The sequence below is a fragment of the Hemicordylus capensis genome, chromosome 4, assembly GCF_027244095.1.
Source record: "Hemicordylus capensis ecotype Gifberg chromosome 4, rHemCap1.1.pri, whole genome shotgun sequence".
NCBI classification, from domain to species: domain Eukaryota; kingdom Metazoa; phylum Chordata; class Lepidosauria; order Squamata; family Cordylidae; genus Hemicordylus; species Hemicordylus capensis.
In genome coordinates this window covers 155,123,120-155,136,534 of record NC_069660.1, presented here as the reverse complement: position 1 = coordinate 155,136,534, position 13,415 = coordinate 155,123,120, and the positions used below count along the sequence as shown (strand labels likewise).

Sequence of the window (13,415 nt, the reverse complement as noted above, 5' to 3'; positions counted from 1 at the left end):
CCTGTGCACTCATGCACAGGAAACCATTTACGTCATAGCTAAGTTGGGGGCCCATGGAACACTGACTTGGAGGTGTGGATCCAGATCCAGGTCTGCCAGTTGCCCATCCTTAGTTTAGATTTGGGATACTTGCATTCCTATGAGGTGTTAAACCACCACAAACATCTCCCCCTCTCTTTCCTTCATATCCATCCCCCAAGCCCACCCTTTCCATAGAGACTTTGGCTTAACCCAGTGCTTCTTAACCTTGTTGAACTTGGGCCCCCTTTCCAAACTGATCTCAACTACTGTCCTTTCTTCTCACCTCAGTTCTGTTCAATGTGTAGTTTGCCTTTACTTTTTGTATGTATGTCTTGTGAATAGCAGCTGCTATTGGGACTGGGACCGCAAAAGGGTTTTTGTAAGCCCCCTGCACCACAATCCTGATCAAAGGTACTATTTGCCGCAGGAGGGAAGGACTGATTGGTCCCACTGCCTTCCTGGGGCAAATAACACCTTTGAGGGATTTTTACTGGGATAAACTTGTATAACATATTGATTGATTGATTGATTGATTGATTGATTGTTAAATGTATATACCGCCTTTCATTAAAAACAATCCCAAAGCGGTTAGTGTGATTCGCCAGAAGAGTGTTTGCAGAGAGAGTGGGCTTAGCCCGCTCTCCCCAAAGACAATCAAGCCGGCAGCCCTGGGCGGCCAGACCGGCTGCCCACACAACTGCCGGCTCCATCATGGAGCCAGTGGGGGCTGCAGAGATAGGGGGCAGCATGGCCCCTGGAGGTTCCAGGATGCCCCGTGTGAGTGTGCGGGGCATTCTGGAGAGACCCCCGAGCCCAGGAGGCTGCTTGCAAACTCCCGTTTGGGGGTCTACTCGTGTGTCGTTGTGTGCCGCGGCAACACACAAGCAAAAAGAGGAGGTTAACGGAGTGCTCGCTCTGTTAACCTAATCTTAGGGGAGGGGTATTTAGGGCGGTTAGCTGCCGGGAGCTGTGCAGCTCCTGTTTCAGCACACGATTTTCCCAAAGTGGGCTAGGCTCCCTTAGTCTGCTTTTGGGTGATCATGAGAATCGCCTCATAGTTTGGATCTCAGTGAGAATGCTTTACTATGTGGCATTCAATCCATGTCATGTCTTGACTGGTGAGGAGAGAAAGGCTCCACCTGTCTCAGGATCCTATCTCCTGCACCCTCCTCCCAGGAGTTGCATGCCTTCCCCTAGGAGTCTACCCTGCCATTGAGAACCGCTGGCTTAACCCCTTAGCTTTCATTCCCAGCTGAAATTAAGTCAGCATTTGTTTTGTGTTCATTCCTAGTTGCCCTTTCATCTCTCTTTGTTGTCTTGTTCACTACTTAACTATATGCTATAAGATTCCCTGAGTGTGGACTTGCAATTTTGCATATATAAATTGCCACTGATTGTGGCAATTAATTAATAACTTCTCACTTCGGCCTGCCTTGGGGAAATCATGGGCTTGGTATATTTATACCCTGCCCCACCAGTATACTATGCTCAGGGTGCAGGAGAAATAGGATCCTGAGACAGGTGGAGTAAACAGTATGCTTGGGGTGACTCAGAACATTAATAAAATAGGTGCAATGTAAAGTCATACATTAATAAAAGTAAACAAGTTAAAAGACCAGGACAAAACCACATTTAAAATGGCAACTTTTTAAAAATTTCAAATTAGAAGTTATTAATTATTATTATTACATTTATATCCTGCTCTTCCTCCAAGGAGCCCAGAGCGGTGTACTACATATTTGAGTTTCTCTTTCACAACAACCCTGTGAAGTAGGTTAGGCTGAGAGAGAGGTGACTGGCCCCGAGTCACCCAGCTAGTATCATGGCTGAATGGGGATTTGAACTTGGATCTCCCCGGTCCTAGTCCAGCACTCTAACCACTACACCACGCTGGCTCTCATTTAATAAAAAGCTAAAAACTGAGACTTTTTATAAACTAAAAAAACTACCAGATATAAGCCACAGATAAAACATTTAAAAGCCTCTTTTAAAAGATGTGTTTTAAATTGCTTTTTAAAAAGACTGAGAGAAGGAGCATGGCGAGGCGAAAGCCAAGGGGTCACAACAACAACAACAACTACTACTACAAATAGTTATCTACCGCTCTTCAACCAAACTTCAGAAAGTGGTTTACAAAGAAAAACAAATAATACTTAAATAAAATGGTCCTCTGTCCCCAAAGGGCTCACAATCTAAAAAAAACATAAAGGCAGATACCAGCAACAGCCACTGGAGGGATGCTGTGCTGGGGCTGGATACGGCCAGCTGCTCTCCACCCACTAAACAGAAGAGAATCACCACGCTAAAAGGTGTCTCTTTGCTCAGGTTAGCAAGGACTGAAAAGGTCTTGTTTCTAGTCCCTGCCAACTAAATCTCTGTTAGTAGTGAGGCCATGAACAGGGCCTGAGATGCCAAGTGGAAGTCCCTGACAGGTTCATATGGGCAAATGCGGCCCGACAGGACCCCTGGCCCTAAGCCATGTAGTTATTCAAAGGTCAAGACCAACACCTTGAATCTAACCCAGAAGCTGACTGGTAACCAACGAAGCTGCCGCAGAATGGGTGTGACACTCATCAAGCAACTTGTGCCCACGAGCATCCTTGCAGCAGCATTCTGGACCAGCTGAAGCTTCTGAACCATCTTCAAGGGCAGCCCCATGTAGAGTGCATTACAGTAGTCCAATCCGGATGAGTGACTGAGGTCAGGTCCAACTTCTCCAAGTAGAGTGGTATCTGCTGTACCAGTTGTAGCTGGTAAAAAGCACCTCTGCACCCTGCTACCACCTCTACATCCAAGGACAGCATCAGGTCCAGAAACACCCCCAATCTGTAGACTTTGTCTTTCAGAGTGGATGTGAGCCCATCCAAGACCAGATTTACCTCACTGCTCAGATGATCAGTTTTACTAACCCAGAGCACTTCCATCTTATCTGGATTAAGTTTCAGCTTGTTTGCCCTCATTCAGTCCTGAATGGCCTCCAAATCTCGGTTCAGAGCATCCACGCCCTCCCTAGTGTCTGCTGACTTAAGAGATAGGTAGAACTGGATATGGGGTGGAGCCACCATTGTACAAACGGGTTCAAAGAACCTAGGCCACCAGTGGGAAATGCATGGGGGAAGAGGTCGCTCGGGCTATCCCGAGCCCGGGCCACACTCTCTTTGCGTGTGATGTCACATTCACAGGGGCATGGCCCGGGCTCTGGAGAGCCTGAGCAAGCTCTCACCCATCCTTTTCAGGCAGCGCTTGCTGCCTGACAGCATTTATTTCTCTTTTTGTCCCTCGCTGGAGGAAGAGAAAGGAAAATAATGGCTGTCAGGCAGCAAATGCTGCCTGAAATGGATGCGGAGAGCTTGCTCAGCGCTCTTTGGAACCTGAGCCATGCCCCCATGCACATGGGGTGTCACCAGAGGGGCTGCTGGGCAGGGCTGGACGCAGGCCACCGTTCAGCTGGCTCTGCGCCTGATATCATCAGCATATTGATGGCACGGCAGCCCACACCCACAGATGACCTCTTCCAGAGGTTTCATGTAGATGTAAAACAGTAGGGGATAGAATAAAGGACCCTTGTCCTTTGGCCTGTGTCACCCCATAGGCCAAAGGACAAGGGGTGGATCAGGCATCCCTCAGCACCACCTTCTGAGTACAATCCTTGAGGTAGGAGTGGAAGCACCATATAACCATTCCCCCAAGTTACAACCTGGAGTGACAACTCAGAATGATACCATTGTTGATGGTATTGAGAGCTGCCAAGAGGTCCAGGAGAATCAATGCTCCCTCTGTCTATCTCCCAGCAAAGATCATCCACCAGGGTGACCAAAGCAGTTTCCATCCCATATCCAGGCTGGAAGCCAGACTGGAAAGAATCTAAGTTATCAGATTCATCCAGGGCTGCCTGAAGCTGAGACGCCAACACACTCTCAAAATTGTGATGATAGTGATCCCATGGAGATCTTGTGAAGACTAGCATGGTGAAGATTGTAGGGAAACTTACATATTAACTTTTACCTTTTGAACATCATCTTTATGTCAAGGTACTGTTGGTTCATCTCCTACCTCCCATCAAGAATTTCGGTGTCCCATTTGTAAAACAGTCCTATGTTGTGAACATGAGACAGATTATTGTCCCCACTGCATTGGGTCCATTACATCACATCACATTTTGCAACACAATTGTTGGTATGTGTCATTTAAAATAGGCCTGTGCCATAATTTATAATTAATAATAATTTGCAGCAGTGGCCAGCTCCTGCACTCTTACAAGCAAAATATAAAGATGATGGCCTCTCCTAGTTCTTTGTCCCCATCAGCTGGTATTCAGAGGTATACTGTTTGTGAACATGGGAGTTATAATGGCTAACAGATGTTGATATCCTCCATGAATTTGTCTAATCCCATTTTTAAACAAACAAAACAGTCATGGCCATCACTAGATTTTGCGGTAATGAATTATATACATTAGTTCTGTATTGTATTTGATATATTTGATTGCCATCATTCAGCTGAGATTCTCAGGGTGGTACACCACTTGTTATACATTACAAATATATCCTCTCCTTTCTTGAATAAGGAAGGACAGGATCCTCAATCACTTTCTTGAGGTGGCATATTGGTTTTTCCATGGTAATATAACATTAAACAATTGCAATACAATAATTAAAACAGCAGAGCAAAAGAGAAAAGAAGAAATTCTTTCTTTTGTCTCCATGGAACCTACTCCCAATCAATAGCATTGAGTCCTAGTCTGATGAGAGTGGGAGAAAAATGTCTTTGTCTTTCTCCACTCTTTCCATAGCTTTCATAATTTTTTATAAGCCTCTATCATTCCCCTGTAGTCATCTTTTTTTTTGGTCTAGACTAAAGATCCCCAAACACCTTAAGTCTCATAGGGATTAGGCTGTAAGGCATCAGAATGAAGTCTCAGACTTCTGAAAGTGCATTACTCTTTATTCAGGTGTTAATCATAGAAATTGAAGTTTCACAAAGGAAAAGATGGGTTGCCGGGCTACAATTTAAAGCAGAGGGCATGCTGCTCTGTAACAAAACAAAAAGCAGACCTTATCCACTCCTGTAATGTGTGTGTATGCGTGGGGTGTGTGTGTTATATTGGTGAAGTTGTCAATGCCTTGTGAAGCGGGGGGCAGGAGGGATGACCTCCTTAGTCACTTTCCAGTCCTTATGATCCTTGGTCTCAGCTGCATTAGTTGAACATAAGATGTAAAATAAGCAATGATTGTAACATAAATGCTATTGTGTGGTATCAGGTCAAGAAAAGACCATCTTTAATAGAACGCAATTGTTTACTAATGAGCACTGATAGATGTTCCTAACGCTGGCAGAAGATATGATGTTGGGAAATGTGGTACTTGAACCAAGAGCCCTGTAGGTCAGGTCCTGGTTCCCTAGACCTTGCTCTACTCAGGCTGCTGGCTGGAGGAGGCAACTGTAGGCAACTCAGCTGGGGTCATTGGCACCACAACCCATAATCCTCCTGTCCCTCTGAACTGGGTGACCTAGAGAGCCAACTCTGTGTCACAGCTTGCTATAAAGCTCCCAGATTGACTATACTCCCTCAATCTGGATCACTGCTGAGGGAGCCCACTCAATTATCCCTGTGTGCCAATGAACTGCTGCTCAGCTCTAATTTAAGTACTTACCAGATCTTGAACCTGAGTGCCTGGCACCAAGCAGATTCTTCCTTTCATGTTGGCCAATGCCCACAGCTCAGCTCTCTCTCAGGACTCCAGAAAATGCCCTTGCTAATGACCTCACTGTAGTCACAGTGTCTTCTGCCTTCTGCTAACTTTGTATTCTTGCTCCTCAAGTTGCGTTCAGATCCTTTATTTGATTGCTACAAGTCCAGATATATATACTTGGTTTCTTCAATCTGAATGCCTTCCCCCGCCCCACCACACACTGAACAGCAGTGATGTGAAAATTTTGAGATATTTGGAGTAGTCATCAAGCAGTGGGGGGTGGATTGTGTGTCAGGATGAGCAACGTGAAGAAACTGGTCTGACACATTTGCTTATTAGACCATGAATTTCTCTCTCACCCATAGCACGCACCATGTTTCTTGTGGTTTGCCTGAATGGCTCAAGCTTTCTTTTGATATGGAATGGAATATCAAGCCATAATATATTGACAGCTTACATAATAATAGTAGTGAAAGGCATATGCCTAGAACAGGATGTGTGTTCATTGTCACCAATGTACCCAGTATGGTTATATGATCCTGTGGGTAGGTTACAAAAAACAAAACACAGCCACTCCTGCAGTACAAGCCTCCCAGAATACAGTGCCAAGAACTCCCATTGAAGAGGCAAAGAGAGGAAGGAGAAGGAGGGAACAAATAGGAAAGAGGCAGAGCTGCAGGAACGGCTGAGGGAGACGTAGAAAGACAGCACTATGAGAGGCTGGCAAGCCAACCTTGTCCTTTGGGACTAGAAGCACTAGAAGTGTGGGGACTACATTCCCCGCCCCCTGCCCCAAAGTTTGGCAAGTGGGGGCTGAGCCTCTGCAGGAATAATGAAGAAAAAAAGACATTACTTGTAATTAGGATGACTGACTGACTGATAATGGAGAAGTGCAGTCGGTTCGTTCTCTCTAGGACCCAGCAGCTGACTGCACAATATTGTTTGTTGTGGCTGGGAGGAGAACAGAGCAGAGCTTAGCTGTGGAGGGAGGAGCTAAGCTGAGCTCTCTCTGACTCGGAGAGCTACTGTGAGAGTGTTAAGGTTCAGTGAAGAGACCAAAGAGTCCAAAATAGAAAGTTCTGCTATTCTATAAACATCCATGAACTGATTTCAGGGACTATCTTTTCAGAGATTTCCTTTTAATACAGTTTTTAAATGTAGTTTTGACCCATTTACAACCAGCACAACCTGCCTTTGACTTCATCTAATCTGTCAAATCATGCGCACTCAGAAGTAAGTGCCACTAAGTCCAGTAGGGCTTACTCTTATAAAAGTGTGCATAGGGTTGAAGCTCTTGAAATGGCTGCTGTGCAGGCCTCAACCATTTCTGAATAAATTGTACTTTGTCTGCAGATGGGAGGAAAGCACGGCAGGCTCCAAACTCAGAGGATTTTAAAAAAAAAGCCTCTTATAAATTAAAGGAGATGTGTCTCTAATGGCAAGGGGTCTGGGAGGAAGTAGAACAAAACATACTCCCCTCTCCTCTGCTTTTCTAAGAACTAGTGTTGTTTTTCCTTAGACCCCAAAGGCTGCCCTACCATGAGGCAGCTTGAGCCATGAGGCGCCAGATTTGCTCTGCTTTCCCAAACTGCTGCCACCTGCCCCCTCTTTCCAGCTTGCAGAAGGAGGGGGGTGCACATCAGCTGCCCTATGTGGCTCATGGGCTCTCCCTCCTCCTGCTGCAAAAAAAAGAAAAAAGAAAAAAGGGAGGAGAGACTGACTAGCTCACCATGGGGTTGGGTGAGTAGGCAGTACAAGGCAAGAGAAGAACACCTTTGCACTGCTGCTCTGCCCACAACCGCGCTGCTGGCCTCCTTAAGATGACCACCTGCTCAGCTGCCTCTCTTGCCCTTTTCCATGTGGCTGCTAGAAGTCTCCACCCTAATAAATTTATTACTTTCAGATCAATGTCAGGAAAAAAATGTTGGTTGATGAGTTGTTGTGCAACATCAATGATCTCCTGACAGCTTTGAGCTCTTCACACTTTAAAAACCACTTTGGGGACCCTTGTCTCTTCCTCTAGCAATATTCCTGGATGCACTACCCTGAAGGAACTTGCTTTATACAGAGCCCCCCTTCCTTATTGGGCCACTAGACAAAGCTATTGGGTCTTCAGTTTCACTCAGTTTCAGGCTGGTAGAACTTGAGTGAAGTGGAAATGACTGATTATTCAGTAATGAGGTCTGTTTTACTTCCTTAGTGAAGGAAGTACTTACTTCAGTCTGGATCTCCCCACCCCCCACCCCAGCACAAACATCTCTCTCTCTCTCTGTGTGTGTGTGTGTGTGTGTGTGTGTAGAGTTTATATATAACTAGCCCAGGAATGGATATGTGCGTGTGTGATTCATATGTAAAAATCAGCCCAGGTATATAACTTCTTCTGAGGTGGAATGTTGTCTACCTCCATACCTCCAGTTGATGGGTCCATATTTTTCCTCTGAGTCATTTGTCTTGATACTGTTTCCACAGCTAGTTCTCAGTTCAGATCAACTGTGAGGGTACACATGTAGGTGTGTGATAGATAATGATTTGGAAAGTTACCATTTAGAAAATTTTGCCTACTATTGAATGTTGCTTTGCCATCAGTTGTTATCTGCTCAGCATTGTGGCTCTTGGTGTATTTGCTATTTCTTCCAGTAAAACTGGCCAGAGGTTCACTCATGGCTGGTTAGCTGAGTTTCCTCCTACACAGTGCCTTGCCTAGTTTGCCTTATACTCTTCCTTGCTCTGCTGTAGGCATTAATGCTGGCTGCAGGTCTGGTTTTCTTTTCCATAAGCACAAGTATTGCTGTTCACAGGCCTGGGGCTATCCATAAAATTGTTGCCCACCCCAGGCTAGGGATGTGTACAAAACCGGTTTGCCTGGTTTGGTTTGAATTTGAACCAGCTTCGAACCAGAGTGGTAGGTTCGGTTTTGGTTTTGCTCAAAGCCCCCTGTTTTGGTTCAAATTCAAACCCAATGCAAACCGGTTCTAAAAGGTTCTACATAGGGTATAATGGGGACTTGAACTGGTCCATTATTCCCTATGTAGATAACCTAGGGGCACAAAGTGGGGGTGGGTGGTAGGCACCCATGGGTGCCTACCACCCACTAAACCCCAAAGCAATTGGACACTTCTGTGATTATTGATGAATTTCTGAAGATTTTCCCAATTTTTCTGTTCCCCCCCATAGGGAATAATGGGGATTTGAGGCATCCCCATTCCCCCACTTTAGGAGGTGCCAGGGCACCGTAAAGTGGGTCTGGAGGTACGGCAGGACCGGCCCCAGGCAGCCCCAAGTTTGTTAGGTTTATAGTTTTTTATTCAGGAATTAAAAAAAAATATTCCCCCCTCCATTGAAAAGCAATGAGAGAGTCTATCCCATTCATAGAACAGTGTGTACTATGTGACATAGGGATGTGCACAAAACCGGTTCGCCCCGTTTGGTTCGGATCCGAACCAGGTCCGAACCAGGAGGGAGTGGTTCGGTTTTGGTTTTGTCCGAACCACCCCCTGGTTCGGTTCGGATCTCAAAAAGTAGCTAGGATGGTAGCTGGCACCCAGGGGTACCTGTCACCCAAACCCCAAAGCAATCGGACCCCTGGTTCGGTTTGAATCCGAACCGAACCGGGGGTGGTTCGGTTCGGATCCGAACCGGAACCAGTTCGGATCCAAACCGGTTCAGATCCAAACCGGTTCGCACATCCCTAATGTGACAATTCACAGTGAATTGCTGTGAACGCCAAACTCAGAGAGGTCACACACAGTAGAGTACACACTGTTCTATGAATGGGATAGACTCTCTCAATGTTTTTCAATGAAGGGCAAAATATTTTTTTAAATTCCTGAATAAAAAACAAACCCAACAAACTTGGGGCTGCCTGGGGGGAGTTGAGGCTGGCCCTATCGTGCCCCAACCCACTTTGGGGTGCCCTGGGAACCCCTGCAAAGGGGAGAATGGGTTGGCTGGGCTGCCTCAAATCCCCATTATTCCCTATGGGAGGAATGCAAAACTTGGAAAAATCTTCAGAAATTCATCAATAATCACAGAAGTGTCCGATTGCTTTGGGGTTTGGTGGGTGATAGGCACCCTTGGGTGCCTACCACCCACCCTACGTTTGTGCCCCTAGCAGGCTACCCTAACACAACACAGGCCACATAGCAACACAACTAAGAAGACAACCAACTGGGGGGAAAACCCACCACAGAAACTGACCTGCTGTTGTGCCCACACAGCTGAAAAGCCAAGGGGACCAAGCTAAACAACACCACAGACTAAGTACACAACAACAGCCACAAATCAACAAGACCTAACTAGATGGTGTAAGGCAGTAAAACCAACCCGGCACGCAAACTGCAAAGAGGGGCAAGGCAAAAAACACACCAAAACACTGCTGAAGGAGAATTTTTTCTTTAAAAGAACCCTTTTAAAACAAGCCTACCCACCCACTCCACCCACAACAATGCAATACAATAAAAAACAATGCACAATGTGGGGGGAGGGAACCTGTAAAAACAAGAAACAACCTGCAAAAAAGAGAAAGAAACAACCTGCAAAGAAAAAACACAGAAAATATCCCTCCCCACACCCAAACACGAAAGGAGGACCTGTTTACAAACCACTAAAGGGGGGAAAGGGGACAACAAAAAGTACTGACTTACCCCTCTTCGTCCTGAATCTTCTGCCCCACACACTGGCGAAGGACAAAAAAGAAGGGAAGGAATCCCAGACCAGTGGTGGCAGGCTGGCACAGCTGGGGCAGGGGGGGGAGGGCAGAATGAAAAGCTTTTCAGATAATCACCTGCCCAAACAAAGAACTTAAAATAAACACTAAGAAAATAAATTTAAAGGCTGATTGGAAAAAAGGCTGTGTGAATGGGGAAGGGGCAGGTGGGAGAGGGAAGGAGGGAATGGAAAAGGAGGTGCTAGAGCAGGTGGTGCTAAGCACAGCAGAAAAGGATTAACAAAGAAAAGCACCTGCTCCCGAGAAAACAAGGGAACCTCCCCCACCCAAGAGAGAACCCAGAAAGAAAAGAATAAAATAAAATAAAATATATATAATATAATAAAATAAAATATAAAAAATAAAATAAAATAAAAAATAAAAAATAAAATAGGCAGGAATGGCTATACTGAGCTGAGAAGGAGAAGGCTTTCACTCAGCAGCAGCCAGCCAGCCAGCCACCAAAAGCAAAAAAGGTGGGGGGAAAGCCCAGGGAAATAAACGGATGGGCCAGAGAGAGGCCTCAGGTCCAAAGGCCTGGGCCCCCCTGGCCCAGAGGAGATGGGAGAGTCAACAAAAATTAAAGCAGGAGAACAAACACACAGAGACACACAGTGGGAAATAAAGATTTAAAGCAGGGGCAGAGAGAGAGGAACAGGTAAGGGAACAGGGGATTGGGAGCAAAAAGCACAGCACTCTCTGACAGGCAGACTCACCACATCAACACAGCTACAGCAGGCCAGAAGGGAGCCCAGGAAGACACTGTAGCAAATGATTTGCCAGGCCAGAGGCTTGGCTTTAAATAGGATTTGAAACTCCCTCCTTTGGGAGCCCCCACCTTAGCCCTCCCTCCTGGCCAATAGGGTGCAAGTCCTTGAGAACTGGCACAGTGCAGAGCCTACCAGAGAGCCAGACTCATCTGGCCAATCAGGGAATCAATAGTTCAGCCAAATGCAAACAAGCAACATGCCTCACAAAATGGAAGACAAGACCTAAAATGGACCCTAGAAGCTTTGAACTGGCTTGAGCCTGTTCGAACTGGCTCAAACTGAACCGGGTTCGATCAGTTCAAACTCAAACCGGCATTGCCAATGCAATGTCCTGTTTGGTCCGAGTCTGAACCTTCGAACTGATCCAGTTCAAATTTGTACCAGTTCGAATTCGACCTGGTTTGCACATCCCTACCATAGGCTCTTCTTCTTGCTATGTCTATTGCGTGGCTCTAGGGACTGGAGATGAAAAAAATCAGGACTTGCTTCCAGTTCCCTAGCTGACGTTAGAAAAGTGACAAATGTACAATGAAAAGAAGGGGGGGGGGAACAGTGCTGTTTGTCTGTAAACTGTGCTTTCTTTTAAAAATCAAAATAATGTGCAAGATTTTTCTGACAAGGCAATCTTAATTGCGACCTGTATAAATGCTGCAAATCAAGTACATTTACAAGACCGCTTATATTTTGCCCAGTTCTGACATTTATTAGTGTGCTTTATTCTGTTTCTGCTATTCATGGGGAACTACAAGAATCTATACAGGACACTGAAGCCCCACCCTCTAACTCTTTGAACTCTTATTCGGCCACCTCTTTGACTTCTGGAATATCAGCTTCTGTTGCCTCCACATACTCCATAAGGACTAGAAGCTTTTCTTTTCTGAAAAAAGAAGAAATAAAAGAACAAGTCAAAAAGAAGACCAAAAGCAGAGATTCTTAGGATGATGTATTCGGATTTCCTATACTACTGGCATTGTAGCACACATGCACTCTTGGGAATAATTCTCCTGTTTTCTTCTTCTGTTAATGTAGGAACTGTAACTATTTCTTATAGCTATATTATGCATGTGACATACAACTCACTGTAAGTACCTTCAGATAATGGTGCTAGACAGGGACTGTTCTTTTGCAAGTATAATAACCACTACACTGAAAATAAAAAGAGACTGGATTGCTTGTGCAGCTAACTGGGCAGGGAAAACCCTATTTCAGAGAGAATGAGAAAGCCCCAGCTTCTTGTGCAAAATAAATAATTTCTACCCAAAATGCACCATTTCAGGTGACAGATTACTGTGCTGAGAGCAGTCAGGGCCTCTGGTAATAAAAGATACAAGTGTACATGGTAGATATTTTTAATGCATTCATTTGCCAGCTGGTGCTGCTTTCTTTCTTGGCATCGGGAAAAAAAACCCTTTTCTTTATTTCTTTTTAAAATTATCGAATTCCCAATCCCATCCCTCACAGCACTCATTCAGTCTACAGATGATATAGACTAGAGTTACTTTTTCTTAGGTACTCTGACGGTTCTTTTTAATAAGCCTTTTTTCGGTGTAGTGCTTGGAGGATTGAGCTGCAGTGAAGCTGTACAGGCTGGTTGTTTAAAATAATGCAAGGATTTCACTGTTCCACTCTGTTGCTGTCAAACTGGAAAGTCTTTTGTCTTTCTATTGCTCTGAAATGAACCAATGTCCATTTGAAACTTCATGAAAACCGTTTTTGTAGGGCCCGGTCCTTATGTAACAGGAAACTGGAGGTCACTTCACCTGTTTTACAAACTTGAGCATCTGAACCTGGGGAAATTGAGTTTGCAGGGCAGTGCAACCCACAGTTTCCCTCGCCAAACTATTCTGAACCTTTTCTGTGGTACCAGCATTATGTATGAACACTGGCACTGCAGTTTGGGCCCCATGGAGCTAGAGTTAAGGGAAGAAGCTCCTCCCTCACTCCAACCCGATTGGCTGTGCGGGCTGTCTGTGAAGGCTGTGCCTTCTGTGAAGAAGGAAACCCACACAGCCAGCTTCCCCGCCTCTCTGCAGTCTCACCACCTCTCTGCAGTCTCACTGACTGCAGAGAGACTGCAGAGAGATGCTCACTCTCCCCAATGCCCAAACACAGACCGAAGAGAAGGGGGGGGCATGGAACCGCAGGTCCATTGGACCCATGGTTCTATGTTTCATATGAACCAGGCCCTAGATCTGTCTTCTTGAAAAGATGTAATATAAGATAACA

General features: G+C 45.5%; 1 protein-coding gene and 1 long non-coding RNA gene across 5 annotated transcripts in view; one reads left to right on the top strand and one right to left on the bottom strand.

Annotated features, from left to right (window-relative positions):
• LOC128323600 (uncharacterized) overlaps positions 1 to 10,489 on the bottom strand; it is a 50,253-nt gene extending 39,764 nt beyond the window's left edge. Inside the window, exon 1 of the long non-coding RNA XR_008306372.1 lies at positions 10,358 to 10,489. This is a non-coding gene — a long non-coding RNA (uncharacterized LOC128323600). The remainder of the gene's footprint in view (positions 1 to 10,357) is intronic.
• The window catches only part of CACNA1E (calcium voltage-gated channel subunit alpha1 E), a 673,520-nt gene that overhangs the window by 84,673 nt on the left and 575,432 nt on the right, over positions 1 to 13,415 (top strand). The window lies entirely within an intron of this gene.